The sequence below is a fragment of the Bubalus kerabau genome, chromosome 16 (assembly GCF_029407905.1).
Source record: "Bubalus kerabau isolate K-KA32 ecotype Philippines breed swamp buffalo chromosome 16, PCC_UOA_SB_1v2, whole genome shotgun sequence".
NCBI classification, from domain to species: domain Eukaryota; kingdom Metazoa; phylum Chordata; class Mammalia; order Artiodactyla; family Bovidae; genus Bubalus; species Bubalus kerabau.
The window spans coordinates 66,878,542-66,901,709 of record NC_073639.1 but is presented as its reverse complement, the minus strand read 5'-3'; the positions used below and the strand labels follow the sequence as shown (position 1 = coordinate 66,901,709).

General features: G+C 45.6%; 1 long non-coding RNA gene across 2 annotated transcripts; it reads left to right on the top strand.

Moving 5' to 3' along the window:
• The first annotated feature begins 66 nt into the window (after positions 1 to 66).
• On the top strand, positions 67 to 8,300 carry LOC129630196 (uncharacterized). 2 transcript variants are annotated; one of them, XR_008703591.1, is made up of 3 exons: positions 67 to 174; positions 7,186 to 7,291; positions 7,827 to 8,300. It is a non-coding gene; the product is annotated as an uncharacterized LOC129630196 (long non-coding RNA). The 2 variants fall into 2 exon arrangements; XR_008703590.1 differs by lacking the exon at positions 67 to 174 and adding an exon at positions 187 to 366.
• The last annotated feature ends 14,868 nt before the right edge of the window (positions 8,301 to 23,168 follow it).

Below are 23,168 nucleotides of genomic sequence, written 5' to 3'. Positions count from 1 at the left end.
TTCTCCCGTCGACCCCGCCCCCGCCGAGCGTCCCTATTGGCTTGACGCAGCCCTTAGAACTCTCCCATTGGCCTATGGACTCAATGGTTCCCTCAGGATCTTTCTCCTGCATTTTGTTGCAGACCACAATGCACCGCTCTCGGCGTCGGTTACCCCGGCAATGGGCCGCACGAGGTGAGGCCCAAACATCGCGAAGATGGTGCAGGGGCGGGGTGGCGAGGACGTACCCGAGACTAGAGAGATGCAAAGGGAGCTTCCGCCAGGGCGGAGAGAAATGATTACAAATTTTCGGAGATTGTCTCAGGATGCATTCGCGAATACATCTTTGGAAGTTGCGTCTTCTACGTGCCCCCTCGCCCCCTCCAGGTCAGAAAGAACTGCCATTTCGACTGAGGTAGTCAGTCCCTTCACAAAAGGGTATCTCTTAAGCTGGGAGGACTTCGTGAGCAAGTGATCGGTGCAGTCTCAGAAAAGAAGCCCTAGGGTTTGGTTTAATGCTCTGATGTCTCACTGTTGAAATTCTTTTTAATTTTTTTTTAAACAAGGAACGCCACATTTTGATATTGCATTGAGCCATGCAAATTATGCAGCCGGACCGCCTCTGAAATGTAGGGGGTGGGGGGTGTCGGAGATCCTCAGGAATGGAAGAGGGCTTCCTTATAAATTAAAGATTATTCCCAAGAGTGGGGTCTCCCGGCTGGGCAATGCTGATCTCCGTTAAGGGGGTGGGGGACCCTCTGGGTGGATTTGGGAGTGCTGATGTGGGGTGTGACCAGGGTAGGGCTTCTTCCTCTGATGAGGCAGTCTTTCCGGTGTGGGAGTTTTTTGGTGGCGATTTACCTCTAGGGCCGTGATGTCCTAATAAATAGAAAGGCATCCCTCAGGTATTTCCTCTGGTTTAGGGAGACTAACCACTTAGTGGTTAAAAAAAAAAAAAAAGAAGGACTTGGGGTGAGGGATTAGGAGCAGGGTCAAGTCTGGCTTTAAATATTTAAGTGTTAGCCCTGTCATCTTACTAGATTTTTGGACCTTGGGGGTTTCTAATCTGTAAAGGGACTAAATATAAAAGGAAACCACTACATAGGTATATTGGGAGTATTAAATAAACTAGTGCATTTGAAGTTCTCTGCACATAGCAGGGGGTCGCAAAGAATCAGACAGGACTGAGCGACTTCACTTTTTTTTTCCCTGAATTAGTGAGAGTGCGTGGTCAAGTAGAAATAGGCAGAAATATAAACAGAAAGCTTTTGGTTACACGGTTAAACTGGTAACTTGTTTATAAGCTTTCCTTTGGGCTCAAACGGGAAAGAATCCGCCTGCAATGGGGGAGACCCGGGTTCAATCCCTGGGATGGGAAGATCCGCTGGAGAAGAGAATGGCTACCCACTCCAGTATTCTTGCCTGGATAATTCCCTGGACAGAGGAACCTGGAGGGCTACCAGTCCATAGGGTCACAAAGAGTCAGACACGACTGAGAGACTAACGGTTTCATGCTTTCGTTCAATGCATTTGAAGTACTCTGCACATGGCAAGGGCTGGAAGAATTTTGCCAATAACTGTCAACTTAGGGAACTGTCCCAAGAGTCATGACAAGGTTTTGAACTAACACTTTAATGCCTATAATGTGTTTTTCAACTTCCATAAACAAGTTACCAGTTTAACCATGTAACCAAGGCTTTCTGTTTATATTTCTGCCTGTTTCTACTTGACCACCCACTCTCATTAATCCAGGGGAAAAAAAAAGAAAAGGAAAGTTGCTCAGTTATGTCTGACTCTTTGCAACCCCATGGACTGTAGCCCGCCAGGCTCCTCCATCCATTGGATTTTCCAGGCAAGAATACTGGAATGGGTTGCTGTTTCCTTCTCCAGGGGATCTTCCTGACCCAGGGATCAAACCTGGGTCTCTGGCACTACAGGCAGACTCTTTACCATCTGAACCAGCAGGGAATCCAGAGCCCCTTACAATTGAATCAAAGCACACAAGAGTCAAAGAGAAACAGGTGGGAATAATCAGAAACTCTGGTAGGACACATGCTTATCAATTAAATTAGAAGGCTTTTCCCAGTTTCAGGTTTCCAATGGTGGGGTTATTTGAGGACTTAATGTAGTTCTACCTGGTGTCACTCTTGAGGAAGAAGTTGAATTGGCAACAGGAGGGAGGCTGGGTTAGTGCTTCTACCTGACTTGGGTGTAAGATTCAGAGCTAAGGAATCTAACTGTGATGCCAGAGCCTGAATCTCTCTTGGGGGCCTTTACTTTTCATAGACATAGTTTTACTCCCTGTGATCTATGGTTTGGCCAGATTCTCCTTGTTTGAACAGAGGAGCTGAGAGTCGTTAAAGGGATGAGGTAAAACAGCCTCTGTGCATTGAGTGGTTGCCTACCACCCCGTGCTTTGCATTCACTCAGTTGTTCTTCACAACAGCTGTGCCTAGGACCCCTTTGCTCCTATCTCCCTCTTGCCATAACTTCTGCTCATTTAGATTTGAGTAGAAGGAGGCGCAAATGCCTCCTTCCCTAGGGAATCATCTCTACTTAACCTCTACCACCACATTCAGTTACTCTCTACTGAAATAACTATTATTTATTTCCTCTGTGGTACTTGCCTCATTTATTCCTTCAGAATAAATTCACATGAATTATCTCATGTATTTATTTGCTTGGTTATTATCTATCTGTCCCTGCCTGTCTTGTTCACTGCTACATCTTCAGCATCGAATTCAGCGTCTGCCACATAGCATGCATTGACTTAGATATGCATTGAATTAAACATACCAGGTCTTGGTTCTTCCCTGGTGGTCTAGTGGCAAAGACTGCGCTCCCAGTGCAGGGGGCCCAGGTTCTTTCCCTGGTTGGGGGACTAGATCCCACATACTGCAACTAAAGATTCCAAGTGCTGCAACTAAGACCCAGCACAGTCAAATAAATAAATATTTTTTAAAAATACCAAGTCTTATTTCCCCATTTTACAGATTAGAAAACTGACTTTCGTTAAAAGCCCAAGCTGTTAATTAATGAATAAATTCCAGGTCTGGATGACCCTAAAATCCATTCTCTTAACTTCAATATTACTCTAATACATTTAGCTAAGGAGCTAAGGAGACAGTGTGCATTTTTCTTACAGTTTGAAGAAAAGGAGATTGAAATGGGATGATATTAAGGTTTTCTAACAGATAAGAGCATTTGTTCAATAAATGCCTATAGGTTTTTTCCCATTTATAGTGCCTGCCTTCCCTAGAGTTTCCTGTGTTTTTGGCCCATCTCAACCAGTTCTTGACCCTAATTATTTCCTTTTAATTGAAGGAAGAGCACTGTCAGACACTCATGCTTTTCTGGCCTGTGTTTAACCCCAAGAGATCTTTTGGGGGTTATTGTTTCTAGGAACCAACTGCCTTCTTCATTCCTTTACCATTTATTTTTGCAAAATCATTTCTCATTTCCTATCTGCTTATAGGATATTTATTGAGGCAGGCAATAAATATCTCCTAGTTGTAAATGAAATATATTATGCAGGATTTTGGATGCTTGAAATATTCACCCAGAGTAAGTTACAGCCCCATCCTCGAGTTTCTGGCTCACAATAACCTAATCTTTCCAACATCATAGGGGGCAAGCAGGTAACATTGAATGAGCTGAGAGAGGAGGTAGAACAGGGAGTGGAGGGGGCTGTGGCAAACAGAAAAACTTGTTTAAAGGTGCCAAGCAGGGAATCCGTGCTGGCCCAGCAGTTAGGACTCTGTACTTCCACTGCAGGGGCATGAGTTCAACCTCTGGTCGGGGATCCTGAAAGCGGTGGGGCCAAAAAAATAAAGGTGCCATGTTGCCACTTGGGAATATTGACCCAGTTTTGCTAAATCATCTGATTTTCAAGAGAGACCAGAAATTTGAATTATTTTTGTTATAAATAAATAATTTCCAAATGTTGGTCACAAATTCATTTCTTAAAACACAGTGCAGGACTTCCCTGGTGGCACAGAGGATAAGAACCCACCTGCCAATGCAGGAGACACAGGTACAATTCCTGGTCCAGGAAGATCCCATGTACCTCAGAGCAACTAAGCCCATGGACCACCACTGGTGACCCTGTGCTCTAGGACCCATGAGCCACAACGAACGAGCCTCTGTGCCCCCAGGCTTCAACAGTACCTGAACCATGAACTTTCAGATGTTCAAGCTGGATTTAGAAAGGGCAGAGAAACCAGAGATCGAATTGCCAACATCTGTTGGATCATAAAAAAAGCAAGAGTTCCAGAAAAACATCTATTTCTGCTTTATTGACTACACCAAAGCCTTTGTGTGAATCACAAAAAACCGTGGAAAATTCTGAAACAGATAGGAATACCAGACCACCTTACCTGCCACCTGAGAAATCTGTATGCAGGTCAAGAAGCAACAGTTAGAACTGGACATGGAAAAAGAGACTATTTTCAAATCAGGAAAGGAGTATGTCAAGGTTGTATATTGTCACCCAGCTTATTTAACTTATATGCAGAGTATATCATGCAAAATGCCAGCTGGATGAAGCACAAGCTGGAATTAAGATTTCCAGGAAAAATATCAATAACCTCAGATACGCAGATGACACCACCCTTATGGCAGAAATCGAAGAAGAACTAAAGAGCCTCTTGATGAAAGTGAAAGAGGAGAGTGAAAAAGTTGGCTTAAAGCTCAACATTCAGAAAACTAAGATCATGGCATCTGGTCCCATCACTTCATGACAAATATATGGTGAAACAATGGAAACAGTGACAGCCTTTATTTTGGGGGGCTCAAAAATCACTGCACATGGTGACTGAGGCCATGAAATTAAAAGACGCTCGTTCCTTGGAAGGAAAGTTATGACCAACCTAGACAGCATATTCAGAAGCAGAGACATTGCTTTGCCAACACAGGTCCATCTGTTCAAAGCTATGGTTTTTTTGGTGGTCATATATGCATGTGAAAGTTGGACTATAAAGAAAGCTGAGTGCCAAATAATTGATGCTTTTGGCTTTTGAACTGTGGTGTTGGGGAAGACTCTTGAGAGTCCCTTGGACTGCAAGGGGATCAAACCATTCAATCCTAAAGGAAGTCAGTCCTGAATATTCATTGGAAGGACTGATGCTGAAGCTGAAACTCCAATACTTTGGCCACCTGATGGGAAGAAATGACCCTTATACTGGGAAAGATTGAAGGCAGGAGAAGCAGGAGACAACAGAGGATGAGATGGTTGAATGGGATCACCAACCCAATGGACATGAGGTTGAGTAAGCTCCGGGAGTTGGCGATGGACAGGGAAGCCTGGCGTGCTGCAGTCCATGGGGTTGCAAAGAGTCGGACACAGATGAGCAACCGAACTGAACTGATATATATATATGTATTTGGTCTTTGTCCAAGGATCCTGGTACAGAACTCTTAAAACCTTTAAAAATATTTTAGTGCTAAGAGCATCATTTGTTACCATAAGGAGCCCCTATCAGCTACACTGGTGTTTAGGTAATATGGTAACTCTTTGTGAGGAGGGGGGCAAGATGCTTTCAGATATACATATAGTTTCAGATATCTGGATAGCTGGTCACCAGAGGAAAGAAACAACCATGTGATTAGAGAGTTAAAACTTTCACCCCTGTTTTGCTTCCATTCCCCTTCTTACCCATCTCTGACCTCCTGGGATGGGAGAGTGGCTGAAGATTGAGTTCAGTCACCAGTGGCCATGCCCATGTACTGAATTCTCCATATAAACTCCAAAACCATGAAGTGCTATGAGGGTGGCACACCCTGAGAGGACATGGGAACTCTGTACCACCCCATCCCCCAATACCCTGTCTTATGCATCTCCACCATTTGGCTGTTCCCGGAGTTGTATCTTTTATAATAAATCTGTAATAGTAAGTAGAGTACTTTCCTAAGTTCTGTGAGTCATTCTAGAGAATTATCAAACCTGAGGAGGCGATTGTGGGAACCCAAATTTGTAGTTAGCTGGGCAAAGTGAGGGTAACCTGGGAACACTGTTTGCAGCTGGCATCTGAAGTGGGGGCAGTCTTGAGGGACTGTGCCTTTAGCCTGTGGGTCTGCACTGACACTGGGAATCAGTGTCAGAATGGAATTGTTGGATATCTAGTTGTTGTTGGAGAAGTGACGTGGAAAAATAAGTATTTCATGTTATAAAAACAAACAGGGAATTCCCCGGTGATCCAGTGGTTCAGTTCAGTTCAGTTGCTCAGTCGTGTCCGACTCTTTGCAACCCCATGAATCACAGCACGCCAGGCCTCCCTGTCCATTACCATCTCCCAGAGTTCACTCAAACTCACATCTCCATTGAGTCCATGATGCCCAGCTATCTCATCCTCTCCCGTCCCCTTTTCCTCCTGCCCCCAATCCCTCCCAGCATCAGTCTTTTCCAATGAGTCAACTTTTCGCGGGAGGTGGCCAAAGTAGTGGAGTTTCAGCTTTAGCATCATTCCTTCCAAAGAACACCCAGGGTTGATCTCCTTTAGAATGGACTGGTTAGATCTCCTTGCAGTCCAAGGGACTTGCAAGAGTCTTCTCCAACACCACAGTTCAAAAGCATCAATTCTTCAGCACTCAGCTTTCTTCACAGTCCAACTCTCACATCCATACATGACCACAGGAAAAACCATGGCCTTGACTAGACGAACCTTTGTTGGCAAAGTAATGTCTCTGCTTTTCAATATGCTATCTAGGTTGGTCATAACTTTTCTTCCAAGGAGTAAGTGTCTTTTAATTCCATGGCTGCAGTCACCATCTGCAGTGATTTTGGAGCCCCCAAAAATAAAGTCTGACACTGTTTCCACTGTATCCCCATCTATTTCCCATGAAGTGATGGGACCAGATGCCATGATCTTAGTTTTCTGAATGTTGAGCTTTAAGCCAACTTTTTCACTCTCCTCTTTCACTTTCATCAAGAGGCTTTTTAGTTCCAGTGGTTAGGGCTTCACAATTTCACTGCTGAGGGCAGTGGGTTCAATCCCTGGTAGGGGAACTGGGATCTCACAAGCCCCACAGCACAGCAAAAAAATAAATAAATAAATAAACATGGTATCAGAAGTGATGTCAGAAAAGACACCACAAAAGGGAAGGGATGAAGGGACCTGCCTGTGATTACACAGTGAGTTAGTTATGGAACCAGATTTCAAAGATCTGATCTAACTCTAAACCTAGTGCTCTTTCCATCACATCACACAGGTTGGCTTTATTTACCCTTGGCTGCTGGAGCCTTCACACTTTCTGGAAATAAATGGAGTGTGGCCTATTCTGACTACTTGCCATAGGATGTTTGCTGAATAAATGAGTGAGTACAGCACCAAAATGCCTGCACTCAGAGCTACATGAAGACAGTATCTGATGGAGTTTTGATTGGCAGCAGGGAGGGTTCAGCTCATCACAAGCACCAGGGCTTGGGGGGCTGAGGGTGGGGTTCCATGAGAAGGAAAGAAAGTGGGGACTCAACAGCATTTTTGGTTTATCAGCACCATGTCATCAGATGTAGAGAGCCCAGGAATAGATCATTTCCACAGACCTCTGGAAGTTCAGATGATGCTACAGTAAACCCACTATGATTCCACGAAACAGAAACCCCTGAGACATATCCTAAATCATGATTTTTACCCTCATGATTTTTACCACACCTGCACCGTACTTCTGTTGTTATTTCTTCAACATTTTTTCTTTAACTGAACTCTCTATTTTTAATAAGCGTATTTTTAAAAGGTAAATCTGGATCATTCCATAAATGGAAAACTAGTCTCATTCATTATAAATAAAAGATAACTATAAAATATAAATAATATTAAAATATAAAATGTTGGACTTCCCTGGTGGTCCAGTGATGAAGAATCGCCTGTCGGTGCAGGGGACGTAGACTCGATCCCTGGTCCAGGAAGATTCCAGAAGCTGTGGAGCAACTACACCCATGGGCCACAACTGCTGAAGCCCATGTGCCCTAGAACCAGTGTTCCACAAGAAGGGAAGCCAGCACAATGAGAAGCCCATGTACCTCAACTAGAGAGTAGCCCCTGCACACCACAACTGGAGAAAGCCTACGTGCAGCAATGAAGACACAGTGCAGCCAAAAGTTAATGAATTAAATTTAAAAAGAATATAAAAGGTTTGTCCTCATAGTGCTGAGCTTACCTGGGACCCCACTAGTGATATGTGTCCCACACTTGGGCAATACTGCCCTAGAGGAGAGTTCTTAAGGAGGGGCGGGTCCACGTATGGATTGCAAAGGTTTCACAAGTCCCCAGGAGTTATGCACAAGATATGTGTTGTGCTCACAAGCATTTTTCCAGGAAGAGGATCTATACCTTCCATTAGAGGCACAAAAGGATTCAGAACCCAAGGAGGATAAAGAACAATTGCTCTACAATAACCTCTACTCCTGGAATGAATGCAAGATTCTCTCACCATGTCCTACTAAACTGACCCATCTGGGATTCCATAGCATTGCGTACCTGGGCAACTCACTCTACCCCACTCCCAGCTGCTAAATTTTCTTGAGAACCCTTCTGAACCTGGAAACATGCATTTTCTACTCTTCCTACTGGAAATCATATTTAGAGGGAGGCAAAACTGAGAGCATAGGCTTCGGAATCAGACATACCTGGGAAAAACCTAAGTTGTATGTCCTCCTATGAGTTAGTTAGCCTCTCAGAGGTATAGTTTCCTGATTTTTTTTAAAAAATATTTATTTGGCTGCACCAGGTCTTAGTCTTGGCATGTGGGATCTAGTTCCTTGACCAGGGATCTAACCCAGGCCCCCTGCATTGGGAGCACTGAAGTCTTAGCCACTGGACCAGGGAATTCCTTGATTTTTAAATGGAGATAATACCTTCATTGGAGAAGGAAATGGCAACCCACTCCAGTATTCTTGCCTGGAGAATCTCCATGGACAGGGAAGCCTGGTGGGCAACAGTCCATAGGCTTGCAAAGAGTCGAACATGGCTGAAGCGGCTTAGCAATACTTTCATTGTAGGGTGGTAGCAAGGATTATATTAAAGAATACATCTTAAAGACCTAGCCAAGGGACTTCCCTGGTAGTCCAGTGGTTAAAATCCTGAGCTTCCCAATGCAGGGGGCCCAGGTTCCATCCCTGGTCAAGAAACGAGATCCCACATGCTGCAGCAAAGATCCTGCTTGCCACAACTAAGACTCAGCACAGCCAAAAAAAAAAGACCTAGCCAAGGTCCAAAAGATGGTAGCTACTGCTGACTTAGACCTTATTATGTGCCAAGCATCTAGGACACATTATCTCTTGACTTCTCACAACTCTATGAGGCAGATGGCAAGAGCCGTTGGTCTCTGCCTTACACAGACGAGGAAAATGAGGTTCAGAGAGGTGAAGTCCCTTGCCTAAAGTTACACTAGAAAATGACAGGGGACTTGAGCCCTGCTCGGTTTGAATCCACAGTCCCACATAGTAGATGGAGCCTCTGAGCTGCCCCCACGCCCCACCCAAGACAAATAGAGCCTGTGAGTGTCCTTGGAGAGTCTCAGCATCTCTGGCACCTGGCAGGAGCTCCGTAAATATATGTTGGGTGGATGGAGGAAAGAATAATTCAAACTAATTCAGCATTGTTTCCTCTCAAACTTGACCCTAGATTGGTCCTTGACTGTCTTGCTCTGCTCTGAACAGATTTCGTTTGTACTTTAGTCCCCAGACTTTCCCAGGGCCCTCAGAAAGCCCTTTGGAATTGTCCACAAGCACACTGAGGGATTTCTTGCAGGGATTGGAGTTCAACCCTCCCAAAATAGGTGACACAAAACCACAACCTGCTCCACCTCCACCTGGCCGCTGGCCCGGGACCACACACTGTCCCCGGCCCTGTCCAGCAATCACTTTTCAAGATTTTCTGGGACCTCAAGCCCTTTCCATGGACTGTGAGTTCTGTCACCAACCTAGAAGCTCCAGCACTCCCTTATCTGAAAGGAAGTGTGAAGAATATGACCTTGTAGTCCCCAGAGTTGATTCAAGAACCCCTGTTCAGAAAGGAGGGGCTCTGTGGGAGAGTGTGCAAGGCCTTAGGTCTCGATCTAGAACCTTTCTCCCCATGAAGAAGGGCTGGCACTACCCTGGTGCTGGCAGGGGAACTGAGTTTTGGAGCCAAGTACTGTACTGCAGTGCAGAGAGAATGAAGCCAGGCAGACCTGGGACAACTCAGGGAACAAAACACTTCCCTCTGGCCCATAGCCAAGCCTCGCCTGAATGGGCAGATACCTCCAAGGCCTGACTGCTCAGCCTCCTGTACATGGGGGCAGCAGATAAATTTAAGCACATCCAGAAAGGCCTAGTCAGTTAGCAGCTCCCAGTCAATAAGCAGAATAACCTAGAGGAGAGACTAAAAGTGCAGACTTTGAAGACAGGCAGAATTGAGTGTGCAGCCTTACCCTGCCCCTACTAAGATGTCTGACCTTGTGTAAGTGACTCGACCTCTCTGAGCCTCAGTTTCCTCATCTGTGAAATGGGGATTGTAATAGTCCTTGTTTCTCAAAGACTATGTGGAGATTGAGATGGTACATATAAAGCAGGTGATTTAGAGAATCTCGTGGTGGTCCAATGGCTAAGACTCCATGCTCCCAATACAGGGCGCCCAGGTTCAATCCCTGGGCAGTGAGCTAGATCGCATATGCTGCAACTAAGAGTTTGCATGCCATTATCAAAAATCCTGCATATTGCAACTAAAGATCCTGAGTGCCACAACTAAGATCCAGTGCAGTCAAATAATGAATATTTTTAAAAATAAAAATAAATAAAAAATAAAGAAAGTGGTAAAGGACTTGGCAGGGCTTCCTTGGGGGCTCAGAGATAAAAGGATCCACCTGCCAATGCTAGAGACGTGGGTTTGATCCCTGGGTCAGGAAGATCCTCTGGAGCAGGAAATGGCAACCCACTCCAGTATTCTTGCCTAGAAAATTCCATGGACAGAGGAGTTTGGTGGGCTACAGTCCATGGGGCTGCAAAGAGTCGGATACAACTTAGCGACTAAAACAACCACCACCACAACAAAGGTCAATGATGCTAGCTATCAATTATCGTTAATGGTACGCTAAACCAGGATTCTTAACTTCAGTGCCAACATTTTGGACTAGAAAGTTTTTCGCTATGTGGGGGCTGTCCTGGGCATTGAAGGATGTTTAACAGCATCATATCCCTAGTCTCTGCCCACTGGAAGTCAATTGCACTCCCAGTTGTTAGCCAAAAATTTCTGCAGACAGGAAATTCCCTAGCAAACCAGTGGTTAGGACTCCACATTCTCCCTGCCAAGGATGTCAGTTCAACCCTGATCGGGAAACTAAGAGTCCACGACCAAAAAAAACCAGTCTGCAAACAGTGTCAAATGTCCCCTGGAGAGTTAAATTGCCCACCCCCGCCAGTTGAGAACCAGTGCCCTACATAATCTAGGATGAGTCTGAATGCCTCAGATCCCTCAATTCAGAGCCCTGAGTAAGCCCTACTTACAAAGGGATGGAATGTCTACCAATTACAGAACAAGTTCCCTCTTGCACAGACCGAGGCAGGACCTGACTCTGCGTATGAGCCGCCTCTGACTCACTAGGTGACCTTGCTGTCACTCTTTAATTATATGCAAAGTGGCCCCAAGTAAAATCTCAGTTATTCTAGGGCTCCAGACAATGGGACAGCTGGCTGATACCTGACTTCTGGCATCTCCATTCTTCTTCACTGACTGGGAGAAAACCTGGTTTCCCCAGAACTCAAGAGTTCATTCAGACCTTCATTCATTGTTGTGGTCCATCCACAGGTTGAAAAAGAACTTCCAGACACTAGGCAGAATGAAAGGAGAATAAAGTTTACTAGGGCAGGGGAGGGGGGTTGCTGTCAGCATAGAGAGCCGACTTTCTGACAATCAGGGAGAGCCAACCTTGAAAGCAAGTCCTTGGTCTGTTTCTATAGCCAGCGGGGGACAAGGAGCTGGGTAGGGGTCTTGAGAGTCATTTGCTGATTGGATAAGGGCTTCCTAGGTGGCGCTAGTGGTAAAGAGCCTGCCTACCAATGCAGAAGACGTGAGAGATGTGGGTAAGATCTCTGGGCAGGGAAGATCCCCTGGAAAGGGCATGGCCACCCACTCCAGTATTTTTGCCTAGAGAATCCCATGGACAGAGGAGTCTGGCGGGCTATAGTCCGTAGGGTCGGAAAGAGTCGGCCACGACTGAAGTGACTTAGCACACACGCACATATACTGGAGGAGAGAAGAATAAGGCAAATACCTTCTCCTTATATGGGGTGGGAGGGGAGACAGGACATACTACTCAGGAGGGCTCAAAAATTCCGCAATAGTTACAGCATGGCAGGAAGGGCGATAAGGGTCTGGTTTTTTCTGTTTCTGCATTCCAAGACCCTTCGCCTTCACCGTGTTGCTTTATCCTTGGGGCATCACATTCATGAGTGCTGACAGAGAGCCAGGTCCAGTGGCTAAGACTCAGTGCTCCCAATGCAGGGGGCCCAAGAGATCAAGTCAGGAAACTGGATCCCACACACCGTAACTAAAGATCTCACATGCCGCAATGAAGACTGAAGATCCCTCATGTTGCAACTAAGACCTGGCACGGCAAAATAAATCATAATAATTATTTTTTTAATCAGTAGGGACTTCCCTACAGGGGCAGTGACTGAGACTCCATGCTCCCAATGCAGGGGGACCCAGGTTCAATCCCTGGTCAGGGAACTAGATCCCACATACTACAACGAGAGATCCAACATGCCACAATTTTTACCAAGTCCAAGCTTCCTCAGCTCGCCACATGTAAGCTACAGTTGTTTACTTGTCTGTAGGCTGCCAGACTCCTCTGTTCATTGGATTCTCCAGGCAAGAATGCTGGAGTGGGTTGTCATGCCCTCCTCCAGGGGGGTCTTCCCTGACCCAGGGATTTGAAGCCGTGCCTCCGGAGGCTCCTGCATTGCAGGCGGATTCTTTACTGCTGAGCCATCAGGGAAACCCTATAGAACTAGAGAGAGAAGAAACTAAAGTCAAAAGGCAGAATAGAGAGGGAGAGGCAGTAAGGAAGTAAAGAAAAAAGGGTCTTCAGTCTTGCAAAATATCTCTAGGAAGGGCCACCTTTGGAATGGGTATGTTAATCTCTTCTTTTTATTTGCAGCCATTTACTGGTGGGCAGGGTCAGATAATCTCTCTATGAGCCAAACCAAGGAACCTGAGTTTAACAGTCTGGCGGAGAAGGAGCATCCTTTGAGGCAACCGCAATGAAAAGCAAGTCAAAGATACAGTTCTAACATGGAGTTGGAATTGGTTCTTCTCTGCAACACAACTCTCAGGCAAATAAATAATAAATAGGAAGAAATATGTATTTTTCTTCGTCCGTTTCCTAGGTCACAGCTCCCAAACCCGTGGAATTTTCTGAGCAACAAGAGCATTATAACATCTTTTGTTATAATATTTGGTCTCCTGTCCTCAGTTCCTGAAATCATTTCAGATCCATAAAAGTACAATGAGTGTCTTGTTTTCATAATAAGCTCCTTTCCACTACAAATGGGTTTCTACTAATGAGCTGACTTTCGGAAACCACCTAAGGTGGGGGGCTGGTTGTCAGTGGAGCCAACCTTGGGATTAAAGGCTTGGAAATTTCAGTCCCATCCCTGGCCCCCAAGGTGGTAAAAGGGGCTGGAGTTTGAGTTCAGATTCCAATGACCAGTGATCTAATTGGGCTTTCCTGGTGGCTCAGTAGTAAAGAATCTGCCTTCCAATGTAGGACACCTGGGTTTGATCCCTGGGTTGAGAAGATCCCCTGGAGAAGGAAATGGCTACCTACTTCAGTATTCTTGCCTGGGAAACCCCATGGAAAGAGGAGACTGGCAGGCTAAAGTCCATGGGGTCACAAAAGAGTAGGACACAATTTCGCAACTAAACAACGATTTAATCAACCGTGCATGTGTAATAAAGCATCCATAAAACCCCAAAAGGATGGGGTTCAGGGAGCTTCCAGGTTGGTGAACACGTGGAGGTTTGGCGAGGGCAGTGTGCTGAAGAGGACATGGAAGCCCCCCCACTCTTCCACCATACCTTGTGTCTCTCCCATCTGGCTGTTTCTGACTTACATCTTTTCATAATAAACCAGTGATTTAGTAAGTAAAATGTTTCTCTGAGTTCTGTGAACTGCTCCAGCAAATTAATTGAACTCAAGGAGGGAGCTGTGGGTACCTCTGACTTACAATCAGTTGATCAAAAGTACAGGTAACAACCCAGGCTTGCAACTGGTTTCTGAAGTGGGGCTGAGGGGTAGTCTCATAGAACTGAACACTGGACAGTGGAATCTGATGTCATCTCCAGGTAGATGGTGTCAGGATTGAGCTGAATTCTAGGACATCAGCTCATGTCCAGAGAATTGCTTGTTGGTATGAGGGAGACTCTCACTATACACACACATTGTACTTGGTGACCAGAACCCTATTAGGGATGCACAAGAGAACCAAACAGGCAAAACCCCTTCTTCATGGAACTTACATTCTAACAAGTGAATAAAGATAATAAACAAGCAAAAATATGTCTGACTCTGATAAGTGCAAAGGATAAAAAAAATAGAATAAGAGAAACAAAGGGGACAGAGTGAGGGATCTTGCTTTAAATAGAGGTTTCCAGGCAGGGCTCTCTGAGAAGGTGCCATCTGAGCCAAGACTTGATGACCTGGCTATTGGGTAGAGGATAAAGTATGCAGAAGCCAGGGGGAGCAGAGAGGCCAGCCCAGGACCCTGCAATAGTCCAGGTAGAGGTGATGGTGGCTTGGACCAGGACAGACGCAGCAGAGGTAGGGTGAGAGGTGGCTGGATTCTGGATATATTCTGGAGGTGGAGCGGACAGATTTGCTGATTGATTAAATGCAGGGTGAGGGAAAGAGAGCAGTCAAGCATGACTCCAAGACTTGTGATCTGAACAGTGAGAAGAATGGATTGAGATGGGGAAGGCTGGCCAAAAGAGAAACAGAAAGGTGTTTTGGCTATGTTAGTTTGAGATGCCTATTAGAATTTCAAGTGGAGATGTCAAATATGCAGTTGAATATATGTGTTCTGGGAAGAGGTCCAGGCTAGAGCTATCATCTGGGGAGTCATCAGATTATAGATGACATTTAAAGCCATGGGACTTGATGAGATCACCACCAGCAGGAGGAATATGTGTAGATAGAAGAGGTAAGGCTTATCCAGGTAGCAATATCCTCTGAGCTTTCACTGTAGGCCAGGCGCCAAGCTAGGTGTTAGGTACGGGATGTAAATCCCTCAGCACTTGCCCAAGAGAAGCTCCATTACTTATTTAATTTTTCCTGCCTAAGTGCTTTGGCCAATTAGAGGATAAACATTGAGAATTCCTGCCCTGTGTCTTGGTCACTTGCTCATTTTTTTCAAGAGATACTTATCGAACACCTAGTTGGTACAAGGCCCCCAAATAGGCAGGAGGGACATAAAAGGGAGCAACTCAGATGTGGCTCCTGTTCTTCATGGAGTTTATATTTTGTGTGTAGAGGAAATGGACAATGAATGAGATGCACATGGTATTTTGTTATAGCAGCCCAAACAGACTAAGACAGAGTCCATTCACTTTTCAGTCCATCCCCCCAAACCAGCTTATCAAGGTTATCAAAGTGACCACCATGCTGCTAAACCCAGTGGCCAGTTCTCAGCATCCTTCACTGATGGACTTTTCACCATCACCGTTGTTCTCCTCTCTAAAGCTCATTCTTTGCTTGGCTTCCGGCATCCCTGGAAGAGTTCCCCTCCTGTCTCGCTGGTTGCTCCTCCTCAGCTTCATCTACCTGCTCCAGCTCTGCTTCCTGATCTCTAAAGGATGAAGCGTCCTGGGCCTCAGTCTTTGGACCACTTCACACAGTTTCCATTTTCAAGTCTTTGAATACCACCTCTATACTCACGACTCTTATCTTAGTCCATTCAGGATGCTGTCACAGAGTATCATAGACCAGGTGGCTTATAAACAATAGACATTTATTTCTCAGAGTTCTGGAGACTGGACGTCCAAGATCAAGGTGCCAGCATGGGCAGCTTCTGGTGAGGGCCCACTTCCTGGTTCACAGATGACCATCTTCTTTCTGCGTCCTCACATGGTGGAGGGGGTGAGGGAGCTCTCTGAGGCTTCCTGCATAAGGGTCCCAACCCTGTTCATTACCTAATTATCTCCCCCAAAGCCTCACCTCCTAATACGATCACATTATATGAATTTTTGGAGACATATAGTTTATAGTCTATAAATATATAGACTATTTATACATATATAAATAGTCGATGTGTGTTAGTCGCTTCCCTGGTGGCTCAGCTGGTAAAGAATCTGCCTGCAATGCAGGAGACCCGGGTTCAATCCCTGGGTTGGGAAGATCCTCTGGAGAAGGAAATGGCAACCCATTCTAGTATTCTTGCCTAGGAAATCCCATGGATAGAAGAGACTGGTAGGCTCCAACATATGAATTTTGGGGGATACATAAACATCTATAGGAACCCCAAATTTGTAGTTGCCAGGAAGAAGTATGGGTAGACTGGTAACCCCATTTGTGCCTGGCATCTGAACTGAGGGTAATTCTTGTGGGACTAAGCCCTTAACCTGGGGTGGGGGAGGTCTGCACTAACTCTGGGTAGTTGTGAATTACTGGACACAGAGTTGGCATTGGAGAATTGACGTGGAAAAATGACACATTTGCTGCCAGAGGTGGTGTCAGAAGAGGACGTCAGAAGAGATACCATGGTAGTCCCTGGGTATCTGCCCAGTGCTAAAGATACAGACTTCAATAAAAACAAAAATTATAAACCACAGATAGGAGAAAAGAAAAAAAGATAAATAGTGATACCAAACTTCTGGATGGGAAAGCCAAATATAGCAAGAATGGAAAAATCTTTCCCAAGTAAATTTATAGATTTAACACCATTCCAGTGAAAAACCTAGAAGGTGCCATATAGAAATTGATAAAAAGATTCTAGAATGTACTTAGACAAATCAACTGGTAAAAATTCTGAGGGGATAAAAGGAATAGTAGAGGATACCTAGGCTTTTCTCAGGTACAAACTGGGAGGATAGTATGAGGCTGGGATCACACAGGTCTTGGCACCACTGAAGACCAACATACTAAGTCAGGGACCTGAAGGTCAAAGAGGGCTTGACCAGGCTAAAGACTGAGGAGGCAGAGGCGGAGAAATCAATGTTCCAAGAAGAAGTAGTCCCTGCAAGACAGAGTACAGGCTCTGAGACACAGCAGATCCTGGAGGAGCTGGCAGTCTGGGAGTAATGGGAGATGAGGGAGAGACTGGAGGCAAATCACAAAGGGTCAAGATAAAGGGGAACAGATAGGGCTCTCTCCAGAGGGACAGACTCTGTCCCCTCCACCGCTGGGACCCTAGTATCTAGCGCAGCGCACACAGTAGGTGTTCCAGAAATAGCCCACAGATCTTTTCACAGCTACGTTTAGGGACTTGGTTGTTTTAACATCTGCGGGGTATTCAGAACTGCATGTTTCCCGTGTCGTTCTGATCCTCTGGATGGACCCTGAGATGCTTCTAGTTTCTTAGGGAATCACAGTTATGGACAAATTTCCCAGCAGTTTGAATATCACCCCCCTTGCAGCCCTTCTTCTTCAGGCCTGAGAGGGATCACTGGCTTTTTGCTTGGTCCTCTTCTGCTTTCCCTCTGGCTTCCCAACAAACACTCTTTTGCTCTGCACAGCTCCCCTAGGAGACTGTGAGACTATATTCCCCTCAGGCTCTCGCCTTCCCCCAGCTTTGAGTGTCTCATCCCATTTACAATCATCCTAGTCAGGGATATACAATAAACATTTGTATGAGCAGCTGAAATACTTAGGATTTACATGTATAATCTAACCCAGCCGGGCTCTGACTTACATTAGGGCTTCTCACCCTAAGTCACTGGTGGCTTTAGAGTGAAAAAGAAAGAACGCCCCTGCTACCTCCACCTAACTACGGTTAGGAAAAGCACCAAGCTCTTTTCTGTTCTCCCAGCTTTCTTTGCACATGCTCTTCCTTCTGCCTGGAATGCTTTTATTTATTTATTTAATTTTAACAATAAACTGGGTCTTCCTTGGTGCATGCAGGCTTTCTCTAGTTGCAGCCACAGAGGCTACTCTTCAGTTGTGGTGCCCGGGCAGCTCATGGACTCCAGAACATGTGCTTCACTAGCTGTGGCACAGGAGCTTAGTTGCCTCCCAGCGTGTGGGATCTTCCTGGACCAGGGATCGAGTCCCTGCACTGGCAGGTAGATTCTTAACCACTGGACCACCAGGGAAGTCCTGGAATGCTTTTTTCTCCTCTCCTCATGTACCTGGTCAACACTAGCTGCAACTTCGTCAGCTCAGAAGCCACCCCCTCCAGGAAGCCTTCCCTGAACACCCCACTCAGCTCTAAGTTAAGGGGCTGCAGGAGCACCCATTGCCATTGTCCCTTTAGTTGTCTGTGAACAGTGCTGGTCTTGATCACTCTTGTGTCCCTGGAGCCCAGCACACAGCCAGGCTATTCTGTGGCTCAGTAAATACCCAGTTGAATGAATGAACAAATGTCAAGTGGGCAAGGAGTGGGGAAAACCATCAAAGTCCCAGATGCCAGAGACATAAGCCTGGGCTTTTTAGAGCTGGGGTCAGAACGTTTCACGAGGGGGAAAAAAACCTCTGGTCTTCTGCAGACACGGTCAAGGAGTATACCACAACGAGAAAAACTGGCAGCCCACGAGAAGGATGGAATAACAAAAGAAACTGGTCCCCAGCTGCCTAGCTCCAGGGAACGTTTGTCAATGTGACATTCACAGAAGCCCTCCACGTGTGCTGGCTGAGGGGGAGAGTCAGCCTCAGCCAGACAGAAGGAAATTCAGCTACTGTGCACATGTTAACACTGGGGGAGGGACGGCTCGGAAGGCTGGGCTTTTTTGTTTTGTTTTTTACTTTATAAAATCTCCAAATATGTTCTGTATTTGTTTTTACCTTTAAGGAGTGTGTGAACTTTTGAGATGCTGTTACCAAGTTATACTGATGCAGTTCATTAAAAATCTTAGTACAGGGACTTCCCTGATGGTCCAGCAGCTAAGGCTCAGTGCTTCCATTGCAGGGGGCATGGGTTCAATCCCTGGTCAGAGAACTAGAGCCCACATACCTCAGTTGTGTCCGACTCTTTGTGATCCCATGGACTGTAGCCCATAGGCAACTCTGTTCATGGGATTCTCCAGGCAAGAATATCGGAGTGGGCAGCCATTTCCTTCTCCAGGGGATCTTCCCAACCCAGGGATCGAACCCAGGTCTCACATCGCAGGCAGATTCTTTACTGTCTGAGCCGCCGGGGAAGCCCCAGATCCCACATATCACAACTAAAAGATCCTAAATGCCACAATGAAGACTGAAGATCCCATGTGCCTCAACTAAGACTCGGAACAGCCAAATAAATAAGTAAATATCTTTCTAAAATCCGCTTAATAAAAAATTGGGTGCAAATTATAGGATGCTATTAAATCAACACATCTTCTTGCTTCATCAGAAAACATTATCAGCGCTGTCATTAATCGTTTCACACCCCTTCCGCCCTTTGCTCGTGTTCCTGGTTCACTTTGGTTTCCAAGGTATATGACAGACTGGAAAATGTTTAGGGAAAAATTCTGGGTTGAGGGTAAGGAATTTAGGGCTTAGAAAATAAAACCTGGTGAACTTGAGAAGTCCGTTTGTCATTTTATACTTCAGTTTGCCTTTTCTAGAGCTAGAACAACTCTTCTTTAAGTATTAGTTAATGAAATTAACAGGTGTTTATTAAACACTTACTATGTACCAACACACAGGACTGTAAAGGAAAAGGATTGGTCCCAGGGATTCTTAACCTTTTTTGTGGGGAGTTGAGGGGTGTAGATTTACAGATCTTTGAAAATTATAAACTGCACTGATAAACTGTATGGTAGCCACTGGCCACATTTGGCTATTAAAATCAAAATTAATTAATTACCATGAACTACAATGAATAGTTTGGCTTCTCAGCTGTAGCAGCCACCTTTCAAGTGCTTAAGAGCTACATGTAGCCACATGTGATTACTAAACAGAATTCAGGTAAGAGAACATTTCTATTTTCATACAAAGTTCTACTGGTTAGCACTGCGCTGGTATCCTTCCAGAATCAAGACTTTCTTGTTCATGTGCAATATTTTGTGTCCAACTTTACAACTTTTACAGCTTTGCAGGGTGGTGTCTGTCAGGGTTGGGTGGGGAGGCAGTGCTCTGCTGACAGCCGAAGCCTATGGATCCAAGAAAAAGGATCCCTGACACAACAAGCTATCTGACGCCTCCATCTCAGAATACAGGACGTTGGCAAAAATAAAGCAAGGAGGCTGCCACAAATTCAGCATGCTCACTGCTGTAGATATACCTCACATAAAATCAGGCCCTTGTGTTCCTACTCTGGCCACATTCACAGAAACATCAGTTCAGGGACTTCCCCGGTGGTCCAGTGGCGAAGATTCTGAGCTTCCAATGCAGGGAAGCTAGGGGAACTAGATCCCGAATACCATAGCCAGGAGTTCGAACACCTTGAACTAAGACCTGATGCAGCCAAATAAATTAATTAATTAAAAAAGAAAAAGAAACATCAGTTTATTATCCAAAAATAATTGAAGATATTAACGATTTTCTACAGTCTCTTAGAGAAAACACCAAATATTCACAGTGTACAGCAACTCTACTTGAATTATCTTTCCCATCTTTCTTCCCTTCTCATCCTCCCACACATGGCACTTGCTTCCCTGAAGCTCTCTGCTCCTCCTTCCAAACTCTCTTCAGATCTCCTAGTTCTGCTGCTGCTTGTCCCCTTCCTCCCCTGCACAGCTCAGTTCTTAATTATGTAGCTCTCCAGAATGTTCCACTTGACTCCAGTGCACAAATATAGTGGCAAAGAATGACAGAAAGCTCCCAGGGTACAGCGGTCAGAAACATATTCCACAGTGACCCAGCCCAAGCCCTCCCTGCCAGCCTGGACTAGTCTCTCTGAGATGACTCATATTCCCACCAATGCTTTACTGCCATCACTTCCTCTTCTGCCCACTCCTCCCAAGGGCCAGGGTCTGGGAGAAGCTCCTGACTGAGCCTAGCAGAGAAGAAAACATTTTGCCTGAATGCCAGAGGGGACTGATGTCATAGGCAAAGGGAGGAAACCAGATGGGCAGGTTCATAGAATGTTTTATCCCCAGTGTTAATTGTTTTCTTATTATTTTTACTGGGCACTGCCCTGCTCTCTCGTAGGGAGTAAATGCACGGCTTGCTGTGGGAAATGCCTTAACTCTTAACAGTCTGCCAAGGTCAAAGGATTCTTTTTAATCTGAAGACAATCCCATGGTGCCATTCTTATTATCACATCAGGAATGATAAATTTTATTGAGCTCCCATACAGTTTGCCTTTCCAGACTGTTCCTGGGATCCTAAAGGAGATCAACCCTGAATATTCATTGGAAGGACTCATGCTGAAGCTGAAGCTCCAATACTTTGGCCATCTGATGTGAAGAGCTGGCTCATTGGAAAAGACCCTGATGCTGGGAAAGATTGAGGGCAGGAGGAGAAGGGGACGACAGAGGACAAAACGGTTGGATGGCATCACCGACTCAAAGGGCATGAGTTTGAGCAAGCTCGGGAGATGGTGAAGGACAGGGAAGCCTGACGAGCTGCAGTCCATGGGGATGTAAAGAGTCGGACACGACTATGCAGCTGGGCAACAACAACACAGTTTAAATGAAAGCTCCTCCCTGTGGGAAGAGCAGGTCTATCCCACGTACCTGAAGTCTCCAATGCCCACCCACCATCACCTGCTCATGCACCTGGGATTCTGTTTTCAGTACAGAGGGGACATATAGCCTAGAGCTATCATACTTCTTTTTTCCTTTTACAGGTTTTGTTGTTGTTTTGGCTGCACTGTGTGGCGTGCGGGATCTTACTTCCTTGATCAGGGATCGATCCCATGCCCCTCACAGTGGAAAAATTGATTCTTAACCACTGGACTGCCAGGGAAGGCCCAGTCATTACACTTCTTAACCTTCCTTCTTATATCCTCCACGTGTATCTGAACTCATCGCTGTCCATCCTTTTGCAGATCACTTCCATCTGCTTCATTCCCCATCTTGGAATGATACCACTACCTAGCCAGTGCCCCAAGCCAGAAACCTGGGAATCGACCTGGACTCTTCCTCCTTCTCAGCCCCCGTGACCAATCTATCTCCAAATCCTATGATTCTGCCCTTGGGATATCTCATCTCCTTAGCATCTACCTCCATCACCTTGGGCTTCCCAAGTGATGCAGTAGTAAAGAACCAACCGGCAATGCAGGAGATGCAGGCTCAATGCCTGAATGGGGAAGATCCCCTGGAGGAGGAAATGGCAACCCACTCCAGTATCCTTTCCTGGAAGATTCCAAGGACAGGGGAGCCTGGTGCGCTACAGTCCATGGGGTTGCAAAAAGTCAGACACGACTAAGTGACTGAGCACACAAGCATACTATCACCTTTCATCAGCCGACTGGCATCTCTCATGCTTGGATGACAGCTGCGGTCTCCTCATTGGTGTCTCCCTGCACCCACTCCTATGATACTTTCTCGTGTAACTTGCTAGTCAATAGGCCACCTGGGACTATCCCTGTTCTTATCTATATTCACCTTTAGGCTAATCTGAGCACACTGCCTTATCTTTCCTGAACAATACAAATTCAACTCTAATCAAAATCATTAACAGAGAATGCAGATTTTTTTAAGGTCTTTATTTGTTACAATATTGTTACTGTTTTATGTTTTTGTCTTTAGGCCACAAGCCTGTGGGATCTTAGCTCCCCCACCAGAGATCGAACCTGCACCCCTTGCACTGGAAGACAAAATCTCAACCACTGGACCAGCAGGGAAGTCCTGAGAATGCAGATTTTTAATGAAGTCACAGGAGGGGGCTTACACTGCGATTACACAGCAACACTTAATTACTTCTGCTCTTTCCCCAAGTTCTCCAATAATGGCCGCTGTTGCCACATCTCTTCCTGTCTCCTTTTCCTTCCCTCACTGTCCTGCAGCTGCCCTCCATTCAAATTAGCTCTTAGTCTCCTCCCCTACTCTTTATTTTCCATCTGTTCAGCTGCCACTTCCTTCCGAGGTCTCATCCCAACACAACTCCTTAAAACCCTTTAATGGCTACTTACTGCC